Source organism: Rhinichthys klamathensis, unplaced genomic scaffold, assembly GCF_029890125.1.
Source record: "Rhinichthys klamathensis goyatoka isolate OS25496 unplaced genomic scaffold, OSU_Roscu_1.1 h1tg000497l_1, whole genome shotgun sequence".
Taxonomy (NCBI): domain Eukaryota; kingdom Metazoa; phylum Chordata; class Actinopteri; order Cypriniformes; family Leuciscidae; genus Rhinichthys; species Rhinichthys klamathensis.
This window is the reverse complement of record NW_026606980.1, coordinates 230,353-245,290: the sequence shown is the minus strand read 5'-3', so window position 1 is coordinate 245,290 and position 14,938 is coordinate 230,353.

Sequence of the window (14,938 nt, the reverse complement as noted above, 5' to 3'; positions counted from 1 at the left end):
TAGCGCGCGTCCTCCGTGGGCGTGTCAGATTAACGCGTAATGAAGTGTAATGAGCTGGGAAAAAAATACTGAAAGCACTCTCTTTTCATACAGATTGCATAAACTGAGAATATTTGTTTTTTATATAAATTACTTCATTTAAAAGAAGAGAATTCAAGCTTCATAAAGAAAAATCTCTCGTGCCTGTGTGACAAGTAATCGCGGAGTTACAGTTAATCTTAGGACGCGTTTCAGAATGGACTTCACTGACAGAGAGAACGCTGAACTCGCATCATGTTTGTTTTTCTTTATTTGGTGAAAAGCACAACACTTTGTTTTTATTGTGAGTATCCACAAAAAAAATAGAAACTTAACAGGATCTAATGATGTATCACACTTATATGTAAGATCAAAATCAACCCGAGTATTTTGAGTCTCTTTTGAACAAACTGCGGCGACCCGCTCCACGAAACATAACAAACTGTTCCAGCCAATGACCGACAAGAAGGGCTTGGGGGCGGGGTTTGGGGGGTTAGTGCGCGGATGAGGAGGAGGGAGGGTCTATCTAGCCTCCGTTTTGTTTGACAATAGTTCGAACGTCAACAAGAAGTGACGTCACCCAGGATCGCTTAGAGAACCTTTAATACAAAAAAAAATCAATCAAAATAGTTGTCAGTGTTTAAACTGTTTTCAGTGTAATTAAAAAATATATTGTGTGTACATGTATGCTATGTACTTTATGCTTATTAGAGTACTTGGTTTGTAGTTTAGCCATGACCCTAACATCTAACTCTAAAGGTGTGGTCACATTTACCATTATTCAACAAGTTTCATGCGAAGGCGAAAGATTTTCCAAGTTTTTCTTGGATTCGTTTTGTTGACCCACATAAAGCTGCTTGGTTTGAAAGTGACTTTGGTGTTAACTGTGCTTCATGCGTCGCTAAACTATTGATAATTTACAATTTATTAGAAATTTCTTGACTTAAGTCATCTATTTGTGTCTAACACTATTTGTGTTGCGGGCTGAGCAGAGTGTTCAGAATGAGTTGTGAATGAGATTCCATTTCATTTAGGATGCTGCCTAAAAGGGGTCATGAATTGAGAAATACAATTTTGCTTGATTTTTATTTTTTTTTGACATGTAAGATGTCATTGTATTAAAAACATCCTGCAAGTTTCAGAACTCAAAACTTCCTTGTTATTCCAAAAGCATATTTTATTGAATCCATGTTCCGAACCGACTCGTTTGGAATTTTGTCACATTATGACGTCATAGTGTGACGAAAGACCCACCTCTGCAGAATCAAATCAACGCCTACTTCTACATTATCATATCTTTGGCCCCACCCACTGGGCTGTTAGTGAGATGTGAGGAGACGAATAATACTGGATCACATGGACTAAAAATAACTGGTAACGCTTCATTTTACAGTCCTGTTACCCATGAACTTACTATGTACTTATTATAGTAATTATTATTACTGGGTAATAACTAGGTACTAACCCTGAACCTACCTCTAAACCTACCCCTAACCCATGTACTTACCTTATATTAGCCAGTACTTTCTAGGTAAGTACACTGTAAGTACACGTAAGTACTGTACTGTAAAAAAGGATCCTAATGCTGCATGGGAAAGTGGCCATTTATTTTGTACTATTTGAATGTCTCAGTAGAGCATTATTAGTTTGTTCAGTACATTTCACTGTGTATTCTTTGGTAAAGCACAGGTTTCGGCACAGGTTTTGCAAAGTCTTTTACTGTAAGATATGTCCCAACAGTAATGCCAAAACATGTAAGTAACCGTGTTAAATCGTATGCCTAATCTGTGATCAGTGATTTCTGATATGCAATGGTTCATGTACAGTCAGACGTATGACTTTGTGTCAAAATCGTTTATTGCTGTTTATGTGACAGTAAATCAAGTCAGTGACTAAATGATAAACTTCCCATTGTTTCTCTTATAGCATGAATATAATCTGTTATTTAAATTGATTAAATTATATACAGAAAGCCATCAATGAATGCTCCCTTTACAATCGCTGAAGCTGTCAATCAAACAGAGCGAGTTTATCAGTGACTAAGTTCTGGATTCTCCCCAAAACTCCTGTTATAATCAATGATGCTGTCTACACTGCACAATTAATCTTGTATTTACATTGTGTTTGAACTGTTAGTTATGATGAAAGTATTTGTGAGAGTGCAGAAATCGAGTTGCATTGATGAGATCACTGCATTCATGCGCTCATCAGAGATGACTGTGGTCGGCTACAATGCTCATCGTTGCAAACCTTCTTGCCACGGAGGTACATCTAAATATAATGCTATAATCAACACTTTTCACGATTAGTTAATCGTGACAGCTGTTATAGTAAAAACGTAGTAAAAGATTTTGAGAGAGTTCCACATGTAATACTTATTTCATGTGCAAAGATGTCAGCCAATCATAGCAGTGGGCGTTTACATTGAAGTCTCACAGCAGACACGAGGGCTAAAATCAGGGTAGGAAAAATGCCTTTTATTTCTAAATTATGAACATTTTTGATGTAAAAATCATACTAACATTATAAGTGCACCTCAGGAAACATAAAAAAAAAAATCCAGTTCATGACCCCTTTAAAAGGTAGCCTATGTAGGCGGTTCACTAGGTTTTGTAACAGAGCTGATGCTTCAATTGCCAAGAAAAAAGCACATTAATTCTGTCAAACAGTAAACATCTGGTTATACAAGGTATTATGGCAGAACACATATTATGTTTGTGTGGCAACCACGAGAAATAGACAAAGGAAAAGGAAAGTTCAATAACGAAAGAGATTGTACTCTGAAGGGAAAAAGAACACTACATATGATTTGATCTTCGACTACGCCACCCTGGGAATTTCACCCAGATAATATTATCCGCGCACAGGTTCCCCACTAAAGACAGGAAGAAATGGAGACACGGGTATTTATGCAAATATTTTGTCCCATATTGTCCCAAACATTAACATTAAAATACAAATACAATGTTAAAAATGAAAGGAAACTGCGGCCTCGCAAAAGATACTTACATTCCCCTCACACACACTCACACACACACACTCACAGCACAAGGGCCCCAGTGAAGTGATCAGTCACGGCACACGGTGAAAACACCACCACCAAGAAGGGATGGGAACAGTACATTTCCAATGCCAAGAGGCCACAGCTCCTACAAAGAAACCGCACACACACACACACACACTCCACAAAGAAGATAAATTAGTAAATGATTGCATAAGTTGACAGGTGGATGGCAACTGTTCATCCATCAACAAGCCTTGATATCAAACCTTAGTAGTCCAATAAATAAATCATAAACAACCAAATTCAGTAATATTTAACCAGTCAAAAAAAAGAAAAGAAAAAAATATATATGTTATACATATACACAAATCAAAACAAGTAAATTAAAATGAATTAACAATATACAGAAATAAATCCAGATTCACATCAATAACATCTTTGCCAAAGAAACAGTTCAAAACAAACAAAATTATACGAAAATACTAAAAAAGAAAACAAATTGATCCTACTGCAAACAAAAACTCAAAACGACAAAGCAAGCAAAATTCCAAACAAACTGAGCAGAGCACAGGGCAGTTCGTAATCTTAAATATGGGCTAAACATTTACTTGGGCAGCGTGTGTGAAGCAGGGATATGAGGATGTAATTTGAGCACAGTAGTATCAGAACATCGTCAAAACAGCCTATGACAAAACAGCGGTGACATCACTGCCCGAACTACAATCCCCCTGAAATTCATACAAATGATTAAAAGACAATTTAAATATTTTCTTAACAGGAGAAATTTAGATGCCAACCTACCGTTACAGAGCTTTGGGATCAGATACTTAAAAGGACGTCCCTTTATAGTTCACAGCAGTCGTCAATCACACAATTACAAACTCGAAAACAATACAGGCGAGTTGCTATCGGACCAGTTGCTATAATTTAACATGGCGATAACAATTCATTAAAACCTGTCATACCCACACCTGAAGGACACAGACACCCACACAGCAGCCATCCGGTAAAGACGGAGGAAACCGAAACGACGTTTGTAGTGGAAAATAGGTCACAGCATGAAACAGTTGCCAACTAAATAAGAGCAACAAACCATTTAGTTGCCACATACACACTTGAGATTGCACTCATTCTACCATCGGTCCACTTACCCCGGGACGGTCACAGCAGCATGCGGCACCAGGCCAAAGAACGCAAACAAACAGACGAGACCTCACCTGAAGATGCACTCAAGCTTAAAGGGTTAGTTTCAATTACATAGAAGCCTATGGAGGAGTGAGACGACTCTCAGATTTAATCAAAAATATCTTAATTTGTGTTCCGAAGATGAACGAAAGTCTTACGGGGTTTTCAACATGAGGGTGAGTAATTACTGACAGAATTTTCATTTTTGGGTGAACTAACCCTTTAAATGCGAGCGCAGATTAATGACGTCACATAATTTACTATAACACGGACAAATGGGATTCAAGCTTATCATGCCACATTTGCGTTAACATATGCTATCATCATTAGTCTCCGAGGTTCATGTGCTGGTGTGTGGTGAGCGCACTGGCGCCGTTGTACTGTGGCTGCCGTCGCATCATCCAAGTGGATGCTGCACACTGGTGCTGGTTGAGGAGAGAACCTCTGATAAGATTGTAAAGCGCTTTGGGTGTACAGTAGTACATATGAAAGCGCTATATAAATGCCTCATTCATTCATTCATTCATGTGTCTCTAGAGGGTCATTCATATTTTTCATATGGTAGTGATCATTGCCCATTTCCAACACAGGCTGATTATAGCAATTACAGTTCATTTGACATTTAACACAGAACTCTTAAAGTAACATTGTTGAGATGGCAATGAGATGGCGAGATGGCAATTATGGCATAATGTTTTCATCCAAAGACCTGCAACTAAACTAGAAATGACAGTCTCTCTGAACTGATTCTGACAGCGGATCAAGGTTTGGCTGATTAGCTTGAGCCAGTTTGCTCCTACTGGTTATTTGTTGTGACTATATAGCAAATAACATATACATTACTAATATTTCACAATATTATTATGGAAGATTAACCAGTGCCTGATTCTTTTTAAGGGCCCTTTAAGTGCATGAAATGGAATTTGTTATTGTTTGGATTAGGGATGCACGATATAGGATTTTGGCCGATATTCGATATGCCGATATTTTCAAACTAATTTTGCCCGATGCCGATACCGATATATTTGTGTTTTTTTTTAAGTGCAAAAAAAGCTTATTAAAGCTTCTATTAAAGTTCTCAGTCAAGAGCAGTGAGTGATTTCCTCTGTGTTTTGTTGTTTTATTAACATTAAAGGGATAGTTCTCCCAAAAATTTATATTGTCATCATTTACTCTCTCAAGTTTCTTTCTTCTGTTGAAAATAAAAGTTAATTGGAAGAATGTGGCTAACCAAACAGTTGCTGTACTTCAGTGACTTCCATAGTATATTTAAGCACAAGAAAGAAATGAATGCAGGTTTGGAACAACATTAGAGTGAGTAAATAATGACAGAATTTTTATTTCTGGGTGCAGTATCTCTTTAAGGACAAGCGGCAGCATATTATTACTGTCTCTTTAAGAACTGCACGCGACGCGTCTAATATACACGCATTTTTGTCAAGCAGATTTTCTCTGTTTGCTTTCACTTTAGACATAACCAACTTTGTTTATGTAAACCTTGTGTGTATTTGACAGTATCAGCGCAATAAGACTTGAAAGATTAGTCCAGTATGCAGGCGCTGTGACAGACTTTTAGTTCCTGTGAGCGTCGCGTGTACGCGCTCAGAAAAGCGCATGTTAGAACAGCACTTCAGCACGTGAATGGCATGTTTACCTAGCAAGACTTTGACGCACATGCAAATAATGAACTTTTGTGAATTGCGGTGTCCCGTGAGTGTAACTCTACCTCTGCGCTTACATGTGATGTGATGTGAATGTACGTCGCGTTTTACAGTATGATGAGATGAAGGCGCCAGAATTGAACTGATAGAATGCACGATACTATGATATTTCTTCAAAAGCAGATCGTGGAGACATTTTAATCGTCCACGATCAAAAACCGCGTGAGACGCACTCCCCTAGTTGGAAGTTTAAGTTGCTGGCGCTCATGCTTCGTTCGCGGTCGTCACGTGCGCATAGGAAACACGCCACCCTATCGGCAAGGCTCATCGGCAGAAATATTCATATCGGCGGATGATGGTCATTTTAAGCTTTTATCGGCCGATACCGATGTTGTCCCGATATCATCGTGCATCCCTAGTTTGGATTTGTTAGTGTCTAAATGCTACTGTTTTTATTCCCCAGAAAAGCTGCAAACCTTCAGAAGCATCTTCATGTGGTTTTCATAACAAAGTCAGAATGTAAAGAGCCGTAATTCTGTGCAAATTTATGTGAGAATAATTTGCAGGAGAGCAGTTATGGGCGCTTATGCAAAACCTGAGATTGCACGGTGGGATAATGTTTCCCCTCCTCCGACTTAACAAGGTATACCTCTTTGCAAATAGTGCTTATAACTATGGCCAACTGTTCAGAATTAAAGCTAGTTTTCTCAACATGAGACCTCTAAAAGACCGCAATTTTATTCTCAAAGTGCTTTGTCTGTGCAAACCTGTCACACACACAGTACAACTGAAATATGTGTTTGTTCTGCTGTTAAGGTGTGAAAAATGGCAAATGCTCATTTTTTTATTGGCACATTTTGCACAGGTTCACTGTTGGATCATTTCAGATTATGTTGTTGCCAAGACTTTGTATACATACTTTTAAGAAAGTAGTAGCATACAGGAAAAAAAGTAGTAAAGAAAAATAAGGAGCATTTCTTAAGGAGTTTTACATTTTGGTCAGGGACAGCCCTAATTATATTACAAGCATTCTTCAAAAATAAAATATCACAATAAATAAAATATAAGAAGCTTGGTAAGGGAGCCAGCTTACACTTTTAAAACACAGCTTATGATGGTGACCAGCAATGCTCAATGCTCATGTTCAAGTTGTCTTTTCTGCCATCTTATTTTAAGCGAACTTAGCTGACCAAGTTGCTGAAATTCCTTTCAAAATAGTTTCCTTTGTCCCTGTACCACTTCCATGTGGCCTTAAACACAGTGTATTCATAAATATTCAGTAAGGAGTCCCTGCCCACCTCCTAGAGCGAAAATCAATGGTGCAGTAATGGACCTGAATAGAAGCTTTGTTTCGAAAAAGATTCACCCACCAGCATACCAAACACAAGCACCTTGCTGATAGAAAGATCCATCGGGACAGTCCGCAAGCTATCATCAGTGTAAAGAAAGAGGCTTGCTGTTCTTGAGTACTGGAATAGGAGAAGAAAAAAATGAAGTTTGTTTAACTGCATTGTACGTGGAATAATCGACTCCTGAATCATTAAAATTTATGAGGTAACATGAGACTGGAATGAGATTTTGATGAGATGTCAGTGTCTCTCAATGATGCTTTCCGAGGTAGGGATACATACAGGTGAGATAATGATTTTGTTGACAGGTGACGGAGAGAGCTGCTTCACTGTCATGTTTGTCTAGAAGGCCCTCAAATTATTATTTAAATTTATGAAAACAATTCTAAACCATAAATACACTGAAGGTGTTTTAAGTGATTGTTAGTAAAAAAACACAACAAAAGTGCAGGTGGGTCTGACATATTGAATTTATGAAATTAATTTATTATTGCATGTATTTGTTTTTATTTTTCTGACTGTGGCATCTTTCTCCTTTTATAAAACATATTTAAAGTGCCCCATTATGCTATTTTAAAGTTTCCTAATGTCAAAAAACTGTTTCATTTTCTCATAAAATACATTTGCACATCACCTAATTTTCAATGATTCTCAAACGAATCAATCTCTCTAAATCCCGCCTTTCCGCAACCTACTCTGCTCTAATTGGCCAGACAGCTCAGTCTGTTGTGATTGGTTTACCATGTACAGCGTGCTTGTCGAAAACAAAAACGCCCATTTCATAACAACGTCAGCTCTGCTTGTCCTGAGGCTTCCTACACCATAAACTAAACACAGTAACGAACAATGACGTTGATTTTACCATATCAATGTGAGCGCGAGTGCGATGATGAAACATGGGAAGAACTATTCATTCAGGCCATCCTTAAAAATATTTTGGTTTGCAGTAACAGCAAAAAAAAAAAGGGTCGGTAGGTAGGTCTATTTTTTTTTTTTTCAAGATTCAATGTAAAAAAAAAAAAGATAATTTTGGTCATGGTGATTACGTCGGTATGAATTTAAACAAATTTACATATCGTGACATCACTGACTGGGTCTTCAACCCATGCCTTCGGGCACACCATTGCGAACCTCATTCTGATACAAGTTATAGACCACAAACAATTTGAAATCTGTCAAAAAAACATATTTATTGCATTAATTCCAGCTGCATTCATTTGGAAAAAAAATAGGCAGAACCAATAAAAAAATAAAAAAAGAAGCCACCAGATTTCAATGAAAGTGGATTTTCAGAAGGAAACAAATAAATTAAAATGACTAATCTCACCAGCGCCGCACCGACCAATAAAACAGCGCTTTGGCACCATTCGTTTACATTTGACCCATACTGTTACAAGCCCCCTTTCTGGTCTAGGGGCAGGAAAGGAGGGTAACAAAAAGTTGCAGGGAGAGAGTGAGAGATTTGACCCATAAACATCTGCTATTATTAACGGAAATCAGTGAGGTCAAATGGCTAGGCGCATTGTAGAAACTATAGGCCTATTAAGTATAGTCCTGACATATTATGGAATGGTCGATTTTCTTTTGTGCTATTTAGTACATTTCGGTATGGGATGTATTCGGTATTCGGTATGATTATTGGTCAGCGCGGCGCTGGTGAGATTAGTTCACGCCGCGCTGACCATTGGCTGGCGCAAGCAAACACTTCTCCCTGCGCTGTCGAGTCTGTCGCGACTCGGTCCATTGAGCCACGCAGATTACAAGTCAGCGCAGCGCGAACTCTGTAACACACCGCGCCGTTTGTCCCACTTTCGGTGTGTTTGGCTTCCCACACTTCGTCCCCTTGGAATTATAAGGTTCTATCTGACATTTTTGTCAATTTATTTATTCACATATTCTTATTCTGTGACCACTTCTTTACATTATGTGATGTTGTTTTTTAAGTTGTGTACATTTTGGAACTTTTTATTTAGAAAATCCTTGATGGAATGACCTCAAGCAGTCAATCCTATCAATCCTAGTCTCCTTGATGGAATGACCTCAAGCAGTCACTCGGCGAGAACGTCAAGAGCGCGTAAGTTGTTTTTTCTTAATATCCAGTTCTCCTGTTGCTCTGTTTACCATTTGTCAAGTAAGTAGGGCTATTTTCGATTCTTTGCTTCTTTGTAATTTTTATCTTCACTAAATATCTTTATTTTAATTAGACGCGTTCCTATTTTGAATATCTGCCGTCTTAAGGGTTGTAGTCTGTTTGTTATTGTAGCACTTAAGTATTGCTGTTCATAACAGCTCGTTTCGATTTGGGCCATTGTCGGGATATTTGCTTTCGCTGTGCTAATTGCAAGGACTACCACAGCTGTCCTCACTCAGACGATTGATAGCATTATTTCTATGTAGTGTGCGCGCTGTCGCGGAAGCGTCAGCGGAAGCATTCAGCTCTCGTGTTCAGCCTCCTCATGTAAAGACCTGCGACTCTACCTGCGCGACTCCACCGAGCAAGGACACCTGCAAGGCACTTAAAGTATCTTCTTCACCCTTTCCTTTCCTACCTTTATCTTGTTTCCCATTATCATTATGTGCTTTCAACACATTCCTGTTGTCTCTCGACAACGCTCTCTCACCACGCACAGAAGGCAGCGCAATACTGCTTATCTGCGCCCGTTTCTCTCATCCTCACACTCACCTCTCACTCTTTCTATGGGTCTATGAAATTGTCAATCAGCAATCAATAAAGCTGACTTCATTCCAGCCTTTGCATCTCATTCTACTCTTAATATCTTGGGCTTGACTGAGACCTGGATCCGTCCAGAAGACTCAGCAACCCCTGCTGCTTTCTCTAACAACTTCTCTTTCTCTCACACCCCTCGCCAGTCGGGGAGGGGTGGGGGCACTGGTCTTCTCATTTCTAACAATTGGAAATATTCACCTCTCTCTTCTCTATGCAATAACAACTCATTTGAATATCATGCTATTACACTTACAACTCCCATGAAGATCCATATTGTAGTTATTTATCGCCCCCCAGGTCAACTGGGAAGCTTTGTAGAAGAGCTGGCTGTGTTGCTGTCCTCTTTCCCTCAGGATGGCATCCCACTTGTAGTCTTTAGCGATTTCAACATTCACCTAGCGAAGCCGTATGCAACAGACTTCATCTCTCTCCTAGCCTCTTTCGATCTCAAACGGCTCATCACCACCGGTACTCACAAGTCAGGCAACCAACTGGACCTGGTTTACACACGCAACTGTATCACAGACAACATTTTGGTGAAACCTCTCCAAGTTTCAGATCATTTCCTCATTACTTTCAATCTACAACTCACTACCCATGCTCCACCAACCTCCCCACCATTTACTTTCAGACGAAACCTGCGCTCACTTTCTCCATCCCATCTTTTCTCTGCTGTGTCATCTTCTCTTCCCTCACCCTCACATTTCTCATCCCTGGATGTGAATACTGCAACGGATACTTTATGCTCCATCCTAACCTCTTCTTTAGACAATATCTGCCCTCTCTCCTCTAGGCCAGCACGCACCACTCCCTCTAACCCCTGGTTATCTGAGGTTCTTCGTGAACACCGGACCAAGCTCAGGGCAGCGGAGAGGAAACTCCTCTAGCGCCTCTAACACACGTTCACTGTTCAAGACATTCAATTCTCTCCTCTGTCCACCTCCACCACCACCCACCTCCTCTTTAACTGCTGATGATTTTGCTAACTTCTTCACTAACAAAACTACAACTATCAGCAGTCAGTTCTCAGCTTCACACACACAGGAACGAACCCAGACTAATCTCTCCCACAGCCAGTAACCTTCTCTCCTCCTTCACTCCACTATCCGAGGAAGAAGTATCTAAACTTCTCCTCTCCAGTCATCCTACCACCTGCCCTCTAGACCCCATCCCCTCACACCTTCTACAAGCCATCTCTCCCACACTTCTACCAGCTCTCACACACATTATCAACTCATCCCTCCACACTGGCATTTTCCCTACAGCATTTAAGCAGGCTCGGGTAACTCCTCTGCTTAAAAAATCAACATTAAACACATCACTTCTAGAGAACTACAGACCTGTCTCTCTCCTACCATTCATTGCGAAAACACTTGAACGAGTTGCTTTTAACCAAGTATCATCCTTCCTGTCTCTGTAAAACCAGCTGGATGTCAACCAATCTGGCTTCAAGAAAGGACATTCAACTGAGACTGCATTGCTGTCAGTCACAGAAGCCCTGCGGATCGCAAAAGCTGCTTCCAAATCATCAGTTCTCATTCTACTGGACCTGTCTGCTGCCTTCGACACTGTGAATCATCAGATCCTCTTGTCGGCCCTCTCATCACTGGGCATCACTGGAACCTCCCTCAACTGGTTTGAGTCCTATCTCACAGGTAGGTCCTTCAAGGTCACATGGAGAGGTGAGGTATCCAAAGCACATCAACTGACCACAGGCGTTCCTCAGGGTTCAGTTCTCGGACCGCTCCTCTTCTCCATGTACACCACATCATTGGGACCTATCATACAGGCACATGGTTTCTCTTACCATTGCTATGCTGATGACACCCAGCTCTACCTCTCATTTCAACCAGATGATCCCACAGTAGCTGTACGGATCTCAAGCTGTCTGGCGGACATCTCGGCATGGATGAAGGAACATCACCTGCAGCTCAACCTGGCAAAGACTGAGCTTCTCGTCCTCCCTGCCAATCCGTCTCTACAGCACGACCTCACTATCCAGCTTGATTCATCCTCAATCACCCCATCAAGGTCGGTCAGAAATCTTGGAGTAATCTTTGATGATCAGCTGACCTTCACAGACCACATTACAAAGACAGCTCGATCATGCAGGTTTGCTATGCACAACATCAGGAAGATCAGGCCTTTCCTAACTGAGCATGCAACACAACTTCTCGTCCAGGCCCTGGTCATTTCTAGGCTTGATTACTGCAATGCTCTTCTGGCTGGACTTCCATCATGTGCAACTAAACCTCTACAAATGATCCAGAATGCTGCAGCTCGTCTTGTCTTCAACGAGCCCAAAAGGGCCCACGTCACTCCTCTGTTCATCTCTCTGCACTGGCTACCACTCGCTGCTCGCATCAAGTTCAAGGCTTTGACGCTTGCTTACAGATTGACCACAGGTTCAGCTCCCTCCTACTTCCACTCACTACTACAAGTCTACATCCCTACCAGAAGCCTACGATCGGTCAATGAGCGACGGCTCGTGGTACCATCACAGCGGGGCACAAAATCACTCTCCAGAACATTCTCATTCACGGTTCCATGCTGGTGGAATGATCTCCCCACCCTCATCCGGAATGCAGAATCCCTGACAACATTCAAAAGACAACTGAAAACTCATCTCTTCCGGGAGCACTTAACATAAAAAAAAAAATAAAAAAAAAAAAAAATCCTTTCCTCTAAATCCTCGCTTGCCTGGCTTATGCTACTCCGAGCTATGTCTGAACTTTGTATTTTGAGCACTTCTTGCATTGTTTTTGCCTCTTCACGATGACTCGCTTGGTTTAGTCCTCAGTTGTAAGTCGCTTTGGATAAGAGCGTCTGCTAAATGACTAAATGTAAATGTAAATGTAAAAAGGTTATTTCTACACAGTCAAATGGAATGCAAAAACTTTAAAGTTCAATATCTCAAAACTGCTGAGAACGCAGATAGAACCTTATAATTCCAAGGGGACGTTATGTGTGTTTGTTTGTCAGAGCCTGCAGTTGCTGTGTGACGCGCGTTTGCGGTGGGCATATCATGACGAGCTGGACGCGCTCCGAGAAAAGGCCGTTAACATCGATTCCCTATTCTCCTATTTGACCATTAAGAATTTCGATCGACTAAATGTAGGCTCATACAGACGTATTTCACAAGCAGCCGCGCCGCAGCCATCATCACCGAGCGCGAACCATTGACAGTGAATGAAACGAAGCGAACGCACAGGCCATAGTGTGACATGCGTAAACCAATGGTGTAAACATAATCATAATAGATGACGCCACGGGTTTTTATTTAAAAGAAAGAACGTAGCCTACGCAATTTATATTCACAATACTTACTATAATATAATTTATATTATTTTATTGCATTTGTATTAGTTGTTTGAAGAGTAAAAAAAAATCGGTCGGTCTTAATGCAAGTTTACAACCGGCAAGTCGGTCGGACTAAAAGGGGGAAAATTAAATAATTGGGTCGGTCCTAATTTGACAGGGTCGGTCGGGTTACGGCAAACAAGAATATTTTTAAGGATGGCCTCAACCCGAACCTCCATCGCAAGGACGACTCGAGCAGGACGTTTCTCAATGATACACTACTCAGTTTGAGGTACATTATGAGATGTTGCAACTGTAATTCCTCACCATCAGCATTAACAAGTGCATGTCCATCAACAAACCGATTATTTTACTTGTACTTATTTATTTACAGAGTATTTTTCAAATTTATTGGGGTGAAAATGTGGAAACTGTATCAATAACAATGCATACATTAGCCGAGCTCTAGGGTGAATGACTGATGTAACATATGCTAAACGTTGGTAAAACAAATCTTGCTCCATGCTTAATCTTTCCTCAAAGTAGTGAGAACGACAGACAATCTGATCTGCATTAATAGACACAGTTTTAGGTAATAGTGGCCCACAACTAATCAGCAGAAGTGTTTCAGTAAGACAGTAATAATGTGAGTTAACCAGTCAGCAGGAGACCTAAATATAAAACTCAAAACTAAGTATTTTGAACGCCATCTTTCAAGAGCAAGCGGTTTGCGAATCCTGCATTGAACTAAAATAAAGGGAACACAGCTAAAGTTAAGGATTATACTGCTGTGGTATCGTGGTAAAGATTCATTTTAACCACTGATTCTTCACATGCTCGTCCTTGGGCAGTGAAAAAAAAACTGGCTTTACCTTCACATGGTAGAGCACAGCTTATTCTCGACATGATGCTGTCCAGTATCCACAGGAATCAGCTGCAGTCTTTGAGGTCGTTCAAGTTTTCCCTGGTGTCTGTGCACGCAATAAGTGGGCGTGCAATATGCTAATGTTTCGTCATTGACTTTTGAAAGACAATAACTTTATATACGGTGCACTTTCAGATTTAAAACTTTGCAGTATGTTTTAATTCACTTAGAGCTGTGTTACACACTACATGAAAGGTCATTTTCAAAAATACATAATTGGGGCACTTTAAATATTTTTAAGGAAGGTTTTTTTTTTCAAGGAAACCTTGAAGATTTTCTGGATTTCCCCTATTTCAATTTTTACTCCTGAGTTGCAGCCGGCCTGCCTTGTTCCTGCTAAATGCAAAAACATTTTGAAGACAACTTTAATGTCCCACTTTGAGCCACCTTCCCCCCCTGACCCGACTAGGCCAACCAGGTTGAATCCTGTGGAATTACCCAGAAAAACCATTCAGGCACAGGCCTCTATCTTGTGGAATGTAACGCACATTAGACTCCTTTGTTGAAGTGTTGAAGTTACACGACTTCCTCCGAGGGGATGACGCTTTAAAACATAGGTTAAAGTCTGAGAGAAATGCTAATACATAAAAGGTGAACGTTTTCCATCACCTCTCAGAAAAGTCAATAGCATTGGAATTCAAAGTAGTTGCATACTGTATGACTTTAAAATCATATCTGTCAAAATTAATGCAATAGTGCTCATTGTCTTTAAGTAATCTATAAATTTTAACACTCTATGATGTTTTATCTATAATATTTTTCACAACA